Source organism: Sciurus carolinensis, assembly GCF_902686445.1.
Source record: "Sciurus carolinensis chromosome 14 unlocalized genomic scaffold, mSciCar1.2 scaffold_125_arrow_ctg1, whole genome shotgun sequence".
NCBI classification, from domain to species: Eukaryota; Metazoa; Chordata; class Mammalia; order Rodentia; family Sciuridae; genus Sciurus; species Sciurus carolinensis.
This window is the reverse complement of record NW_025920110.1, coordinates 1,910,074-1,927,458: the sequence shown is the minus strand read 5'-3', so window position 1 is coordinate 1,927,458 and position 17,385 is coordinate 1,910,074. Positions and strand designations below refer to the sequence as shown.

General features: G+C 35.8%; 1 pseudogene; it reads left to right on the top strand.

The window, feature by feature from the left end:
• Positions 1-3,449: 3,449 nt before the first annotated feature.
• Positions 3,450-4,205, top strand: LOC124973338 (kelch-like protein 5; annotated as a pseudogene).
• Positions 4,206-17,385: the final 13,180 nt, after the last annotated feature.

The window sequence follows — 17,385 nt, the reverse complement described above, 5'->3', positions numbered from 1 at the left end:
TATAGATTTTTAACTCAGTCCACTATTAGAGATGAAGTCAAATCCTATATTTGGTGGAAACTGGGCCTTCTATTATTGTAATGCCCTTTTTAACTTAACAACATTGACTTTAGCAATATGTAACTTTTATTAATCTTTCTGGTCCAATAGAAATATTTATTAAGTCTTCTTATAGTTTAAATATGTGTGAAATGCTAGGCCATTGTCTACAATTTAAGGTTAGTAATACTCCAGTTTAGAGTAATTTTTTTGTACAATTTAGGGAAAATAAAAATATAAAGGTGGAAACAGATCACTATGTAAACCTACTTAATTTCAAAAAATATTTTCTAAAAATTATTTTAGGAGTTTCACTGCTGCTGAGTGACACATGAAGCAATAGAATGCAACAGATTTTACAATAAGATCTTAAATCTCCAACCACAATATTTATATGCTAGCTTTATTGAACTCTCAGGTAAGTGAAATATGTGGAAAATATGTTGGGCTCATTTCTCAGATCCACCTTTAATACATCCAACAATGTGTACTGGAGAAACAATCCCAATATTTACTGATGACTTTCAAGTGATGGTTTTGTAGAAACTCACATTACACACATTCATGTGATTGGATTTGACTCTACTGGTTGTAATGGAACCTTATCTATATGCTGGTTCCATGATAGACTCTGGTTATCTAGATGTAACCTATAAGAAAAAGACAGCATAGGGAGTACCTAGGACAACCAATTATACTGTCCCTTGGAACTTTGGATTTTATGTTTAAATAATTACTAGACTGGGACTTTCTCATATAAAGCCAGTCATTTTTATGAAATATCCACCAATATCTTACTCCCTTAATTGTTCTTCAATAGAATCTGCTGTCTTTCCTAAATGGATAAAATATACAAATGTCTTGCCAATGCTGCATATCTCAAAGGTGATGTATGTTTTTGGATTGACCTTCAAAAACTGATGAAAGACAGTTATATCAAAACATCTTTCTCTAGAAGACTCAAAGCCAGAAAGACCTTACATGGCAACATTGCCACTAAGTGTGTCACTTTTACTTCTTCTAAAAAGAATTTGCAAACAATCATGTTTAGCCTAAATCTTTAATGCTATGGAAGATCTAAGGAACTAGGCAAATAATTGAACATTTTAAAATTATTTTCAGTATACAAAATAAGATTAAATGTACAATCATTCTGATTTTTGAAACTCCATGTAATTTGGACTATTCTCTATTATTTGGATATTACTTTGCACTGCTGGTAGCCATGTAATAAACACCAAATTAGAATCCAACAAATTGATTGATATTACATCAGAAAGATGAATAATTCACACTTATATTCTAACAGTCACTTCTTTGATGGTAATTTGGTTCATATATATTTTCATGTATTCTTTCAGGTTCCTATCTATTCCAACATTCATCATATCTAGGGATATGATTCTTTCTGTTAAGATACTATGACCTCTGAAATTTAAGTATTAATAAAATAAGAATAAATTAAATGCTTTAATAGGTACTATTACAAATATCAGTAATGAGCTTTTTGCTCTCAAATTTAAACAAGGTTTAAATTCCATAATGACTATAAGCATGTATGTTGTTACAACTAAATATCATACTTGCCAATGGAACTAAGAGATAATTAAATATCATCTAATGGACATTTGACATAACAGTAATAATAGCCTGAATTTTGTATTTAGAGAATATTCAAAAGAATTGATCTCATGGACTCTGCATTTCTGGTTGATCAGATATTTACTAAATTGAATGGTATGACATTGAAATGATATGTTTGGTATTGATTTTTTTCTTCTCATGACAATAGGTTGGCATACTCTCAGAACCAAGAGCCAGCACCTTTGAAAATTTCTCAGAACCAAGACCTGGGAGCAGATCTCAGAAGCAAGATATGGAGCCTTATCATAACTGCCCATCATTTGAATTTCAAAATATAAAAAAGGGGAAATGTGGGAAATCATCCTTAATCAGAATCAAGCTAGGTTGAGCCATGGGACACAGATGCCTGTTTTCTAGGAACTGCCAGGAAGCATGTAGTGCTGCATGGGAGTGATTCCTGTCCCCTTCTGGAATATTCCCCCTTAAGAGAATGGCTCCCATAACTCCACTCTATCCTGTTCAATACAGAAGAAGCTCCTTCCAGTCCTTGTCCCCTTTGCCTGTGTATTATAAATAAAGGAGAGTTGGTCAAGTTGTTATAAGAGCCAAGAGCTGGTATGGTCAGACTTGTCATGACCCCTCTCATTTATTGAGTGTTATTGAGTAGATAAGTTTTTTGGGTAACTGAGTGACGTACAGCCAATATCCAACTCTGTCAGTTTACACTTTTCTCATCCATGCAGGAAGTGGCAGAGGACCCCCACAGAAAAGCAAGCATCTTGCTTATGTTTCATGCTTATCTTATTCTAAGAGGGCTTAACCTTTGAGCTGTTTTACAAGTTTATAAGCTGAAGGTAAAAATAACTATACCTAATACCTGTCTATAGATCTAAATTGCATCTGGTCGATAGAAAACAGATCAATCTGCATTTCCACCCTGGTAGAAAAGGCCAGACTTACATCTCTCTGTGAATTCATTTCAGCATTTCCAATCCAACTCTTGTAAGTTTTAGAACTTTGGAAATCATTGAACTGTTTATAACATCATACTTTTTCTTTTATAAATTGATTATTTAAGTAATATGCATTTATCATCTTTCAAGTTTAACATTATTTGTAAGAATATCATAATTTTATCTTTTTAAATCAATTTTAACTGCCTAAATCATACAAAATGTTGATTAATAAACCACAACATATAGCATTTAATGCTTGATTCCTCTGAATGATTTACACCATTAAAAAAGTGGATGTAGTATATTTTTGCATGACTTTGGCTACTGGTGTCTTCAATAACTCTACAATATTATGCTGGTACAGATGTGTCCCAAGAGCACTGGGTAGAAGAAAAGTTGCTATAGAATAAAACAATCATCAGTCAAGGAAATGGTGTTGTGATTAATGGACTTTCAAAGAACTGGAGTGCTGCTTTTAAATTAATGGATCTGTCTTTTGTACTCTCTTATAAAGGAGATAGTGTTTAGGAATGTGTAATAGGGAGTTCTATTAGCAATCTTTTGTGCATGGGGATAGGAAATGCATTCCTTGTGATCAAACTGAGACTTCTAAACTCCCTTTCTTCCTTCACACTTCTCAATAGTTAACTGCTTCTGTGCTGTTCTCCCTAGCACTGCCCCAATACCTGATGCAGTACTAATTATACTGTATTGGAGGTGTTATTCTCAGTTTACTTACATATTCAACAAGACTGTGACTTTTGGCCCAGTGCTTCAGGTTAAGCTGCTGGGAACAGGCCGGGGATGTGTGAGGGGCTGAGAACTCCTCTGTCTTGCCCTTCTCCTCAGTCTTGGCCAACAGACCCCACCATGACCCCATGCTACCTTCAGAGCCAATCACAGACTTCCAGTATTAGTCATATATTATCATTCTGCCATTCTATGGAGCCATGTTTATCATATGATTTCCTTCAAGCTCTTAATTGGGTTGAGAAAACATTTAAAAATGGGAAATTATTTGAGACATTAAAAAGTTATGTGATATAATTTTAGTTGCTGCTGATTACAAAATTACAACTCATAGATTGATGCTCTCTTCTGTCTCAGGTTATTTTGCTGCCATGCTTACTAATGATGTCATATGCCAGACAAAAAGAAATAAAAATGAAATGTGTAGAACCAAACTCATTTTTGTCCTTGATTCAGTATGCATATACAGGTGACACTGAATCAAAAGAAGATAATATTAAATTTCAGTAATCTGCATTTTGCCTTCTTTAGCTTTCACAGATTGTGAAAACATGCTGTAAGTTTTTAATAAAATAGCTCCACTTGACTAACAGTCTTGGAATCTGTTCTTTTGCTGATGCCTAGTGTTATACAGGTTTGCATATAGTGGCTCACAATTACACTATGGAGCATTTTATGGAAGAAATCAGAATCCAGGAATTTCTATTACTGTAAGTCAGTGAAATACAAAGCTCTTGACCAGTGATGTCATAAACAGTCCAGATGAGGACACAATATTGATTTTTTTTTTTTACTTGTGTCCCTCATGATTTGGAACAGAGACAGAAAGATCTTAGTTAACTTTTGGCTTATATTAGGTTTCCACTGTTCTCTTAACTCAAACCATGGTTCCAAAAGATTTTGATCCTGGGTACAAGGGATATCTTGTTATCTTTTTTTGTACATTGGACCTAAAATATCATGACATGTGCTCTTTGATTACAGGTTATAAATGCACAAGTGCAGAAGTTTCATCAAAAAGTTTCATTCACTATGCACTCACTTTTTGCAATGAGAACATTGTGGTTTGAATTTCAAGGTTCTATCACAATCTAAGAGCACTTTCAAGAACCAGAAGAAATGTTTTCATTTCAAAGCTTTTGTACCATTGGTTTCTGGTATATGCTGTTAGATTGAATTTTCTGGAAATGTTTTACCAGTGGATTTCACTTTCAAAAGTGATCCTCTTTAAAGTTTCACTCTGCTCCAAGATGTTGGTTCTAATAGAAGCAGAAAAACTCTTATGAGCCCCATTTGTATACTTTGCCAGAAATCTTTTTTGAATGTGCTAGCTGAGAACACCATAGATGTGCTTACCAGTGTATTTTCAGGAAGCAATTTCAAACTGCATGCTCTCACATTGTTCTCATTCAGAACACTGTCAATTGAATTTGGATGAATAAGTACAAAGGAAATGTACTTTCAAACACAAAATTTCCTGCTTTCAATTCAAGGAGTTTGTAATATTGAAACAGGCAGTTAATTTGAAGGGGAATGACACTTAAGATGAGTTTTCTGAAAAAGTGCCACAAATGGATTTCAATGAATCCCTGGGAAACTGATGCTTTCTGCAGTCCCACCATGTTCCCTGAAAATGGTGCGCTCAGGTACAAGAAACTACTTGCTACCTCTGTTCTTACATTGGATTTCAAACATGCTTTTTGCTGTTTGAAAACAGCACAGTATTTCCAAACAGTAGAAGTTTCAGAAAGAAGCTTCAACCTGTGTGCCCTCACTCTGATCTGGATGAGAACACTGTGGTTTGAATTTTGATGAGGTAGCACTAAGGGAGATCACTTTCAAGCATCAGAAGCAATGGTTTAATTTCATACCATTTGTTCCATTGCCACTGGTCTATTCTGTTAAATTGTGTTTTTTGAAAATGTTTCACCAGTGGAATTCAATGAAACTTTGAGAAATCGTACTTTTGCAATGGTGCACTCTGGTATAAGAAATTGATCCTAATAGAAGCAATAGCTCTCTTGTGAGCCCAGTGTGTATTTTGGGCTTGAAGTGATTTTTTAATGTGCTGGCCAAAAACACTTAATAAATTCTTTACAGGAGCAGTTTCAGCAAGCACTGCCAACCTGTATGCTCCCACTCTGTTTTCAATGAGAACAGTGTGGTTTGAATTTGGATGAATAGCATAAAGGAAAAGTGTGCAAAAACACAATGTATAACAATTTCAAATTGTTTGTAACATGGAAGGAGGCACTTAATTTGAAGCAGCGATTGCACACGAAGTGACGGTTCAGAAAAGTTTCACATGTGGATTTTAATAAACTGGGCAATTGATGTTCTCTGTAGCCCCATCATGGTCCCAGAAGACAATGCTCCTGGGTACCAGAGATATCTTGTTACCTTTGTTCCTACATTGCACCTGAAACCTCCTGGAGTGCATTATTTCACTACAGCTTAGAAGTGCCTAAGAGGTGAACTCTCAGTAAGAAGTTTCATTCCTGTGCATTCACTTTGTTTGCATTGAGAACATTGTGGTATGAATGTGGATGTGGTAGATCAAAGCAAGAGCACTTTAAAACACCAGAAGAAATGGTTTTCTTTCAAAGCATTTGTAACATTGGTAAAATTTACATGCTGTTAAACTGAATTTTCTGAAAGTGATTCACCAATAGACATCTTTGAGACTTGAGATACTGATCCTATTCAAAGTTTTACTCTGCTTCAATAAGTTGATTGAAAAAGAAGTAAAACCACTGTTTGAGCCCCACTTGAATATTTCACTTACACTGTAATTTGAATGTGCTGGAACACCATAGGTGTGCTTAACAGTGTAGATTCAGCAAGCAGCTTCAACCTGTATGTCTTTGCTCTGTTTGTAATGGGAACACTGTGCTTTGAATTTGTATGAATTTTCACAAAGCAAATGTGCTTTCAAGCAACAGAAGCAATAGTTTTATTTCAAAGCATTTTTTATGTTGGCAACTTGTTATTCTGTTAAATTGTGTTTTCTGAAAAAGTTTCACCAGTGGATTTCAAGCAGACATTAAGAAATTGTTTCTGAAGTGATTTTTTAATGTGCTGGCCAAAAACACTTATTAAGTGCTTAACAGGAGTAGTTTCAGCACGCATCTCCAACCTGTATGCTCCCACTCTGTTGTCGGTGAGAACAGTCTGGTTTGAACTTGGATGAATTAGCACAAAGCAAAGGTGCTGAAAAACACAAAGTATAACAATTTCAAATTGTTTAATAATAACACACATTTATTTTAATTTAGACTACATGGATATAACATAAAACAATATGTAAGAATGTATATTCAAATATGGCATCAATAATTTGACATTTAAGTCAAAATACCCATAAGTACTCATATTAGCATACATGCTTTTGTGTAATATTAGGTTTATTTATAGGGTTAACATTACAGTGAGTGTTAACTTTTGATGATGGGTTAAGTGGCACACACCTGTAATTCCACCAGCTTGAGAGGCTGAGGCAGGATCCTCAAGAAATCAAAGCCAGCTTCAGCAACACTAATGCACTAAGCAACTCAGTGAGACTCTGTCTCTAAATAAAATGTAAAATAGCTCTCAGGATATGGCTTGGTGGTTGAGCACCCCTGAATTTGATCCACAGTGTGAGAAAAGCAAACAAAAATAGTGCTAAATTTTTAGTTGTATAGGGAATGAATATGTACATAGAGTAAAATAAATATTCATAAGAATGTACATGTGAAAATATGTACAAAACAATATATAAACTTATATGTTCTGAAACTTGAAGTGTATACTGATATTTACAATAGCCTCAAAAAATAAAATAATTGGGAATCAATCTAAAAAAAGGTGAATGAGAACTATAGAACACTTAAGAAATAAATTAAAGAAAACCTTAGAAGATGGAAAGATCTCTCATGTTCTTGGATAGGCAGAATTAATATTGTCAAAATGGCCATACTACCAAAAGTGCTATACAAATTCAATGCCATTTCAATTAAAATTTCAATAATGTACCTCAATGAAATAGAGAAACATCATGAAATTCATTTGGAAGAAAAAGAGACCCAGAAGAGCTAAAGGAATCGTTAACAGGAAGTACAAAGCACGTGGTATCAAAATACAAGACATTCAACTGTAGTACAGAGCAATAGTAACAAAAATGGCACTGGCACAAAAATAGACAAGTAGACCAATGGTTCAGAATACAGGACACAGAGACAAACCCACATAAATACAGTTATCTCATGCTAGATAAAAGTGTCAATAACAAACAATACAGAAAAAAATAACCTCTTTAACAAATGGTGCTGGGAAATCTGAAAATCCATATGCAACAGAATGAATCTAAATTCCTATCTCTCTCTCTCTCTCTCTCTCTCTCTCTCTCTCTCTCTCTCTCTCATCCTGCACAAAACTCAACTCAAAATGAATCAAGGACCTAGGAATTAGAACAGAGACCCTGCACCTACTAGAAGAAAAAGTAGGTCCAAATCTTCATCATGTCAGTTTAGGACCAGACTTCCTTAACATGACTCCCAAAGCACAAGAAATAAAATTTGGGATCAATAATTGGGATATATTCGAACTAAAAAGTTTTTTTTTTCTCAGCAAAGGAAACAATCAGCCCTGTCAAGAGAGCCTAGAGAGTGGGAGAAAATCTTTGCCACACACACACTTTAGATAGAGTACTAATCTCCAGAATCTGTAAAGAACTCAAACATCTTAACACCAAGAATACAAATAAACCAATCAACAAATGGGTTAAGGAAATGAGCAGACACTTCACAGAGGAGGATCTACAAGCAATCAACAGATGTATGAAAAAATGTTCAACATCTCTAGCAATGAGATAAATGCATATCAAAACTATCCTATGATTCCACCTCAACCCAATTAGAATGTCTGAAAGAATACAAGCAACAACAGGTGTTGGTGAGGATGTGGTGAAAAAGGTACACTCATACATTGCTCGTGGGATGGCAAATTGGTGCAGCCACTTTGGAAATCACTATGGAGATTCCTTAGAAAATTTGGAAGGGAACCACCATTTTTACCAGCTATCCTACTCCTTGATCTATACCCAAAGGACTTAAAATCAGCATACTACAGTGATGTGACTACATCAATGTTTATAGAGGCTCAATTCACAATAGCTAGATTGTGGAACCAACCTAGATGCCCTTCAATAAATGAATGGATAAAAAACTAGGGTATATATACACAATGGACTATCATTCAGGCATAAAGATGAATAAAATTATGGTGTTTGCAGGTAAAAGGATGGAGTTGAAGAATATCATGCTAAGTGAAAAAGGCAAATCACAAAAAACTAAAGGCTGAATGATTTCTCTGATAAGTGGATGGTGATACATAATGCGGTGTGGAGGGGAGGCAAGAATGAAGGTAGGATGGATAGTATAGAAGAAAATGAGAGGTGTGGAAGGGGTGGGGGAAAGAAAAAATAATAGAATGAAACAAGCATCATTATCCTATGTACATGTATGATTATGCAAATGTGACTACTTCATGTACAACCAGAGAAACAAAAGTTGTACCCCATTTGTGTAAAATGAATCAAAATGTGTGTGATAAGAGATTTAAATGTAAATAAAGAGTAATATTATTATAGATAAAATTATGTGAAAATATGAATGAAAACATAAAAATATGTTCTGAAATAGGGAAGAGTATAATGTGAGTCATGTGGACACAATTTTTAAAATTGGAATGTGTGGATATATTGAATAAATGAATATATACTATTATAGATGCAAATATACCATTGATAATTGAAAATATAAGGCAAAGTACACATAAATATGCTTACTACTCTACATAATTTTGTGTAAATTATTTTTAACTATGTAGTAAGTTTAGAGTTACTTATATTTAGGGTTAGTTTATAAATATGAGTATTGGAAAACATGAATATTCATAAGAATGTGGGCATGAAAATATGTATGAAAATGTATGAACATATATATATAATCTGAAAAAGGGGAAGGGCATAATGTAATATAAGCACACATTTTTTAACTTGGGTTGCATGATATAGCATATCAATGAATATGTCCTAATATATATGCAAATGCCCCATTGATAATTCAATATATAAATCAAAATACAGACCAATACATATATCACTATATATGCTTGTATGTAAAATTAGGTTTAGGTATCAGGGTAAGTTTAGGTTAGGTAATATGTACTGGGTTGTTTTAAGATTAGGGTGAAGGACAAATTTAATATCAGGAAACAGAATTATTCATAAGGATGTACCTGAGAACAAAGGTATGAAAGCTTACAAAAATATATAGATTCTGGAAAATGGAAGGGTATATTGTGAGTCATATGAACACACTTTTACTTTCTTTGTGGATGCATGGATATATCATATTAATAAATGTATACATATATATGCAAATGTACCATGAATAATAGAGTGTATGTTAAAATTCAGATAAATAAACATATGACTATATATGCTCTTTGTAAAATTAGGTTTTGCTCTAGGGATAATGTTCAGTGTAGCTTTAAATTTTCATTTGGGTTAAAAATTTGGTTTAGAGAATGAATGTACGTATCAGAAAATAGGAATAGTCATGAGAAAGTTTGAGTAAAAATAGACACAATACACATATAAACATGTTATGAAAAAGGAAAGAGAATAAGATGAGCCATGCATTTACACATTTTTTATTATGGTGTGCATAGACATATCATATGAATATAGAATAACCTGTTTTCAAATATACTACTGATAATTGAATATATATCAAAATACACATGTAAAATTAGTTTTAGTTATAGTTATAATAAGATTAGTCTGCCCCCTGTATCCCCCAAGGTACACTTGGGAGGAGTTAGCTCATGCTATAAATCAGATGGGTTTTTCGCCGTGGGGAAAAGAAACCCCCATTAAAGAAACCTCAGCAGTCCCACAATTCCTTCCTGTGCTACAGGACCAAAATGGGCAAAGATTCCACCAACCTCTAGATTTCAAAACAGTAAAAAATTTTAAGGAAGCAGTGGTTACATATGGTCCACAGGCCCCATTTACAATTAGTATGTTGGAATCAATAGCAGGGCTGAATCTAGTGCTGGAAGATTGGAAAAGGCTATGTAAAGATGTGCTATCAGGGGGGCAATACCTAGTGTGGAAAACTGCATGGCAGGAAGCCTCATTAGAAATGGCATGCCATAACAGTGCCGCAGGCTTTCCCCAAAGAAATGTAGAAATGCTAACAGGAGAAGGAAACTATGAAGGTATTTAGCAGCAGAATATTTATGATCCTGGGGTGTATGCACAAATTGCTGCTGCTGCTACTAAAGCCTGGAAATTAATTCAAGGAACAGGAGACTTACAGGGACAGTTGTCCAAGGTGATTCAGGGAAGTAACGAACCATTTGCAGATTTTGTTGATAGATTAATCCAAACTGCTGCTAGAGTATTTGGGGATTCAGAACAAGCAATGCCCTTAATAAAACAATTAGCTTATGAGCAAGCAAATAAATGGTGTAAAGAAGCTATAAGACCATGGAAAAATAAAGATTTAAGCAACTATATAAAGGTCTGCAGGGATATCAATGATGCAGTCATAACAGGACAAGTAATAAACACTGCTCTTCATGGGCCAAATCAGGGGCCACTGAACCATTAAAGATAACATGACAATCCAATAATCCTATCTGGGTCCCCCAGTGATCCCTTTATAAAGAAAAAATCGAGGTGGCCCAGGAAATAGTTAGTCAACAATTAAAGGAAAACCATATCATTCCTTCCACTTCCCCTTGGAATACACCATTTTTTCATAAAAAAGAAGTCTGAAAAATGGCAGCTCTGAAAAGATCTGAGAGCCATAAATTCCAGTATGCAGATTATGGACCCGGTGCATCTGGGTCTCCCCTCATTAGCTGCTGTTCCAAAACATTATTATATCATCTCTATAGACATAAAAGATTGTTTCTTTTCCATTCCTGTTCATCCCGAGGATAGTCCTCGATTTGCCTTTTCCGTTCCTTCTTTGAATAATGAATGACCTAATACTAGATATCAGTGAGTGATCCTTCCCCAGGGAATGGCAAGTAGTCCCACTATGTGTCAAATATATGTTGACCAGGCTATATCACAGATTAGACAGAATTATAAACAACTTTATTGTCTCCATTATATGGATGATATTCTTTTGGCTCTTAGGGAACAGGAGACATTATTAAGGGTATTTGACAATATTATTGTAACCCTAGGAGAATGGGGATTACATGTGGTCCCAGAAAAGGTGCAAACCCCAGCCCTATTAACTTTCTAGTACATCAAATATTAGATACCTGTGTTAGACCACAAAAAATTCAATTAGCCACAGAAATGCTTAAGATTCTAAATGATTTCCCAAAATTATTAGGTGATATAAATTGGATAAGGCCAAATTTGGGAATAACCACTGGTCAACTTAAGCCCTTGTTTGATATTCTCCAAGGAGATTCAGACCCTATATCCCCCAGGAATTTAACTCCTGAAGATAAAAAAGCCTTGAGGTTAGTAGAACAAGCTTTAAAAAATGCTCATAGTGATAGAGTTGATCTATCCTTGCCTTTTAGTCTCATAGTATTAGATTCTGAATATACTCCTACAGGTCTATTGTGGCAAACTGGACCCCTGATATGGATCCATTTGCCAGTGTCCCCCAAATATGTTGTTTCCCTGTATTCTGTGATGGTGGCAAATCTAGTTACATTAGGAATTAAGATGGCCCTTCAAATTTTGGAGTTCATCCTCAGACAGTTAATGTTCCGCATATGGTGAAACAAATTAAAATACTAGTTAACAATAATGAAGATTGGGCAATTGTCTATTGTTCCACCATGGCCACATTTGATAATCACTTGCAAAGTTCACCTATTGTCAGCTTCTTTAAAAGACATCCTGTTATTTTCCCTCAGGTTGTTAAGGCTCAACCTATCCCAGCAGCAAAAACAATCTTTATAGATGGCTCCTCCTCTGGTACAGCTACAGTAGTTTCTGATAAAGTACACAGTATTATTACCTCTCATAAGTCTGCTCAAAAAACTGAACTAGAAGCAATAATAATTGCCTTACAAACATTTCCTGAGGAGCCTTTTAATATTTATACTGAGAGTCTCTATATTGCCCAGCTTGTGCCGCAACTTGAGACAGCTGGACCCATTAGTCCTCAATCAACCTTACAACAATGCTTTTATCAAGTACAAACTCTTCTGTGGACTCACAAATAACCTTTATATATAGGCCATATCAGAGCACATTCAGGCTTACCAGGGCCTTTAGCTCAAGGAAATTCTACTGCAGACTTGGCTACTCTAGATCCTCATGTATTCAGTATTGTAGAAAAAACAATTAATTTCCATAAAGATTTTCATGTCAATGCTACTACTCTCAAAATAAAATATAACATTACAAAAGAACAAGCCAGAAATATAGTAAAACACTGTCCTGCCTCATTTAACTGTTCCTCATTTTGGAGTCAATCCTAGAGGACTCCTTCCAAATCATCTATGGCAGATGGATGTCACCCATATCCCTGAATTTGGTACTTTAAGATTTGTATATGTAACCATAGATACCTACCGCCCATACAGGGGAAAAAACAAAAGATGTAATCAGTCATTGCCTTCAAGCATTTGCTACTATGGGAAGGCCAAAATCATTTAAAACAGATAATGGGCCTGCATATACTTCTTCTTCATTTCAACAGTTTTGCTCAAAGTTTAATATCTATCATTCTACAGGATTGCCCTACAATCCACAAGGACAAGCTATTGCTGAAAGGGCTAATCAAACATTAAAAGTCTGCTTAACTAAACAAAAAGGGGGAATAGGGGCATTAACCCCTCCTAAGAACAGACTTAACCCTGCTTTATTCACCCTCAATGTTTTAAATTTGGATCCTATGGGCTGTACTGCGGCTGATAGACATTTTAGTGGAAAATCTGGTGGCCATCCACAAGCAATGTGGAAAGACATCTTGACTGAGTCCTGGAAAAGAACTGACCCAGTATTAATTTGGGGGCCAGGATCTGTTTGTGTTTTTCCTCAGGACCAACAACAACCTATCTGGGTCCCGGAACACTTGGTAAGAACTATCCATAAGAAAGAAAATGGCACCAAAATACAAAATGATGGTGATGGTGGTAAGCCTGCTGTTGTTAACTCTTCCTAAAATTTTGGGGATATATTCTGGGGACTGCTATCTGCATGTCCTATTCCCTTGCCTATTACTCATGATGCACAAGTTTTCCCTCAATTTTTCCTAGAACAGAACTTCTAGGTATCCCTTACCTACCAGCTGATTCCACTGTAAAGCCACTTATTACTAGTCTAAACTTCAAGTTGAGAGGTATTCTTTGCTTCCTCTGGTTAGTCACCTCAGAAACCGCCCATGGTACCTTGCCCTGTGTGCAGCTTGCTTCCAATTGGAATCTTTCTTATGGGTATTGACATGGAAAGTACCCTTATGCCCTTGCTTTAAATATAACCAAGGTCATTGGTAGTGTAAATTATACACAACAGCCTAGTTGGGGTCCCACTTGTACACCAACTTCTTATGGCAATGTTGGACCTATTAAATGGGATAGGTGTCAAGGGGATGTTAAGGCTTATAAGTGACTCCTTACTTTTCCTTTGGGCCATTTGCCATAGATTGGAGAACTGTTAAAGAAGCATTGAGAAAGGCAAATATGCATATGCTGCTGTAGATACTGATTTTCATACCAATGACTATTCTCCTCTTTCCATGTGGTCTCTTTGTGGTGCATCTGCTTGTATGAACATTAGTCCACTTAGTATGATACGGGGAGGCAGTCTCTCTCTCATTCCACAAATGCGCAGTCATAAGCAAGTCTATATAGAGGAAAGTAATATATCTGTTTATAGTTATACAAGTTGCAAGTCCAATTTCACTTCCTTTAGTCAATCTTTCCACCCTACTCCTGTATGTGTCACGTATCCATTTGTGTTCATTCTAACAGTTCTAAGTTTAATATTAACATTACTAATAACAATGATAATGATACTGAGGTCCTTAGCTGCACTAACCAAGAGTGTTTTGTATCTAGTTGTTGGAATGCTTCATTATTTCCTCTGGCTGTGATTGCCAGGATTCCTAAATTTATTCCAGTCCCAGTGACCTTAAATCATAGTGAGTGGAATTTCCTACCCGTGAGAGCCAAAAGAGATTTTGGTATCTCAGCTATTATAGCCATCACTGTTGCTGAGGCAGCTGCTGCAGCTGCTGCCACTGCTGCTGGACTTTCCCTAGGAACTGCTATTCCTACTCTTCACGCACTCATCAACCTGTCATAAGCCACTGCTGAAGCATTGACAGCCCAGGAAAACATCAATGCACATCTTGCCATGGGAATCCTGATTCTAAACCAAAGAGTGGACTTTCTACAAGAACAAGTGGACATGTTGACTCTTTCCATACAGATGGGCTGTCTAGTATATGCCCAAGCATTATGTGTTACCCCTATACTCTATTCTAATATTACTGCTGCTGCAAATCTGTCCAAACAGCTTGGAAGCATGCTTAATGGGACATGGACTAAAGAGTTTACTAATTTTACTACCCTATTAAGAAATTCTATATTTGTGATAAATAGTATTCAGGTCAAGGTTCCGGGTATGCCAGAAGCCATTAGTTTCTTACAGTGAGCATTTCAATTTGGAAAACAATGGATGGGAACTTTTTCTATGATGGGATTGTTGTTCTTGCTTTTGTTATTGTTGCTCAGATATCTGCTGTCTTTAAGGAGTCATCAAAGACAGCAAGCCTTAGTGGTATGGCAAGCCCTTATGGCCATAGACCAAGGCTCTGATCCTCAGATTTGGCTCTCCCAATTACAGGGCTGGTAGTCAAAGAGGGGTAAGCACAGGGTGAACTTTATACCAACCTAAGACAGGGATCAAAGCATGCCAACAGCTCTTTGACTCCCAATGATAGGTAAGGATAAAGTCTGACTCTGGCACCTAAGACAGGCACAGTCTCTGTCCTTTTCTTTATATAAAAAAGGGGGAGCTGTTGAGGGCTGTCTTGGGCAAGATGGTGCCTGGCAGAGAGTCAAAGGGTGCTGTCTGTCTGTCTTGAACAAGATGGAACCTGGAAGTGAGCCAAAGGGTGCTGGCTGCCAAAATGAGGAAGTACATAAAAGGCTGTTTGCTGTTACTAGTTCCTTGGAGACTTATGACATGTTAGTGCCAGGCTCAAGGATTGGCTATCTAAAATTATGCTGTGCATGGGCAGCTCGTGATTTATATAGTGTTATACTGGCATTCCCTTACATGCTCTCCTGTGTAAGAGAAAGCTTTGCTATAATTGGTTGATAAGCTAGGAGCCTGGGGGAGGAGAGGAGGAGAGAAAAGAAGAAGAAGGCAGGAGAAAGAAAAATAGGGAGGATGCAATAAATCTCATCAAACTGAAGATTAGTGGTGTCTCCTTTCTCCATGCCAGTTCCGCTGGATGGAACAGCCAACCCAAGCCTGAAGAGGTTATCCTGGGGCACATTGACAGCATTCTGAGGCATCTTTTAGGAAGAATTACTGCAAAATAAAATGACAAGCAGTCTCACAGTTAAACCCAACAGTTGTGAATAAGATGCCACCAGAGAGAAGAGGTACAGTGGGTGCATGTGGAAGCTGAGGGGGGACAGTGACTTCTGAATGATATTTTCTATAGCAACATGTTTTTGGTATATTTTGCATAACCATGGCAACTCCTGGAAATTTACACTGGAGAAAAAGAGGCTCAGGACAAAACATTCATAGTTCAAGCATAGCCAGGAAGGTATGAGCAAGTTGACTCAACTGACTCTTTTTTCTACTACTGATGTCTGGAGAGACCAGTGGGAAAATATTTTAAAATATATTAAAACCAGCATCTCTCTGACTCCTGGGTTTAACTTAAAAATGCCCCCCCCATGGAATGACATTCAATAATAGCTATAAAATTCTTATACTTTGTCTCTTCAAAAAGAATTTACATTAGGTTTTAATTGGTGTGTGAATATGTCTTTTCAAATCTCCAATGTAAAATAAAAACTAATTAATTACTTATTTTTTAATGTGGGAATTAATATAGTTTAGCAAATGGTTTAGAAGTTGAGCCATTTTTAGATTTATTTTGGATGGTTAAGTTTCAATGATTTTTTTGTTGCCTAGTATTTAAATCTCAGAAGGGAAATAATTATTGCATTCAAATAATTTAATGAAATTCTGAAGACTGAAAAAGCCAGAGGGCATAAACTGGGTTGGGATAATTACTTCATGTTTTAAAGATACTCATACCTATAAAAGATTATGAAACTCCAAGTTGTTGGAGTTTTACTCCCCAAGTTGGTTAAAAGGTTTGACATTTTTGAAAGACTATCATGGCTTTGAATGTACTTAAGTCTATCTTAGTAAGACAAAATTTAAAAGCTTCTGTATATGAAAGGAAATAAAGGTCATATTTTAGAAATTATCCTTAATCTTAGTGATAAAACCTAAAATACACACACTGGTCATTTTCCATAAGCAAAGTTCTTGCTGTTCTAGTTGAAAAATAAAATATCAAAAATTTTGCATTTATGATGCTAAGATCTTATTTCTTAATCTCTCTGGTACTGTCATGAATTCTAACAAATATTTGGACCGTGCATAATTCTTTAATTGAGAAACAGTACTAGGGCATAAAGTATGGAGAACACAGCTCTATAGTCCTTGTTGTGTCACTGATGATCAGTTTAACAAGTTATTTTTAGGGAGTTCCTGCTCCCTGTGCATCACCCTTACTTCATCAATGATATGGAAAAAGAACAAATAACTTTCAAGGCCTCTTCCAGCTTTATAACTGTGTATTAAGTAATTATTTTGGCAGACATTAAATGTTTCATCCAAACCATCCTCACCTAGAGTATGTTTTATTTCGTCATTACCATTTCTTGCCAATACACATGTATTATGGTTAAGGATGAGAATTCATCTATAAAGAAGGAAAGAAAAGCAGTTCATGAACCTAGGAGTCCAGGTTTTGTCTTAATTTTT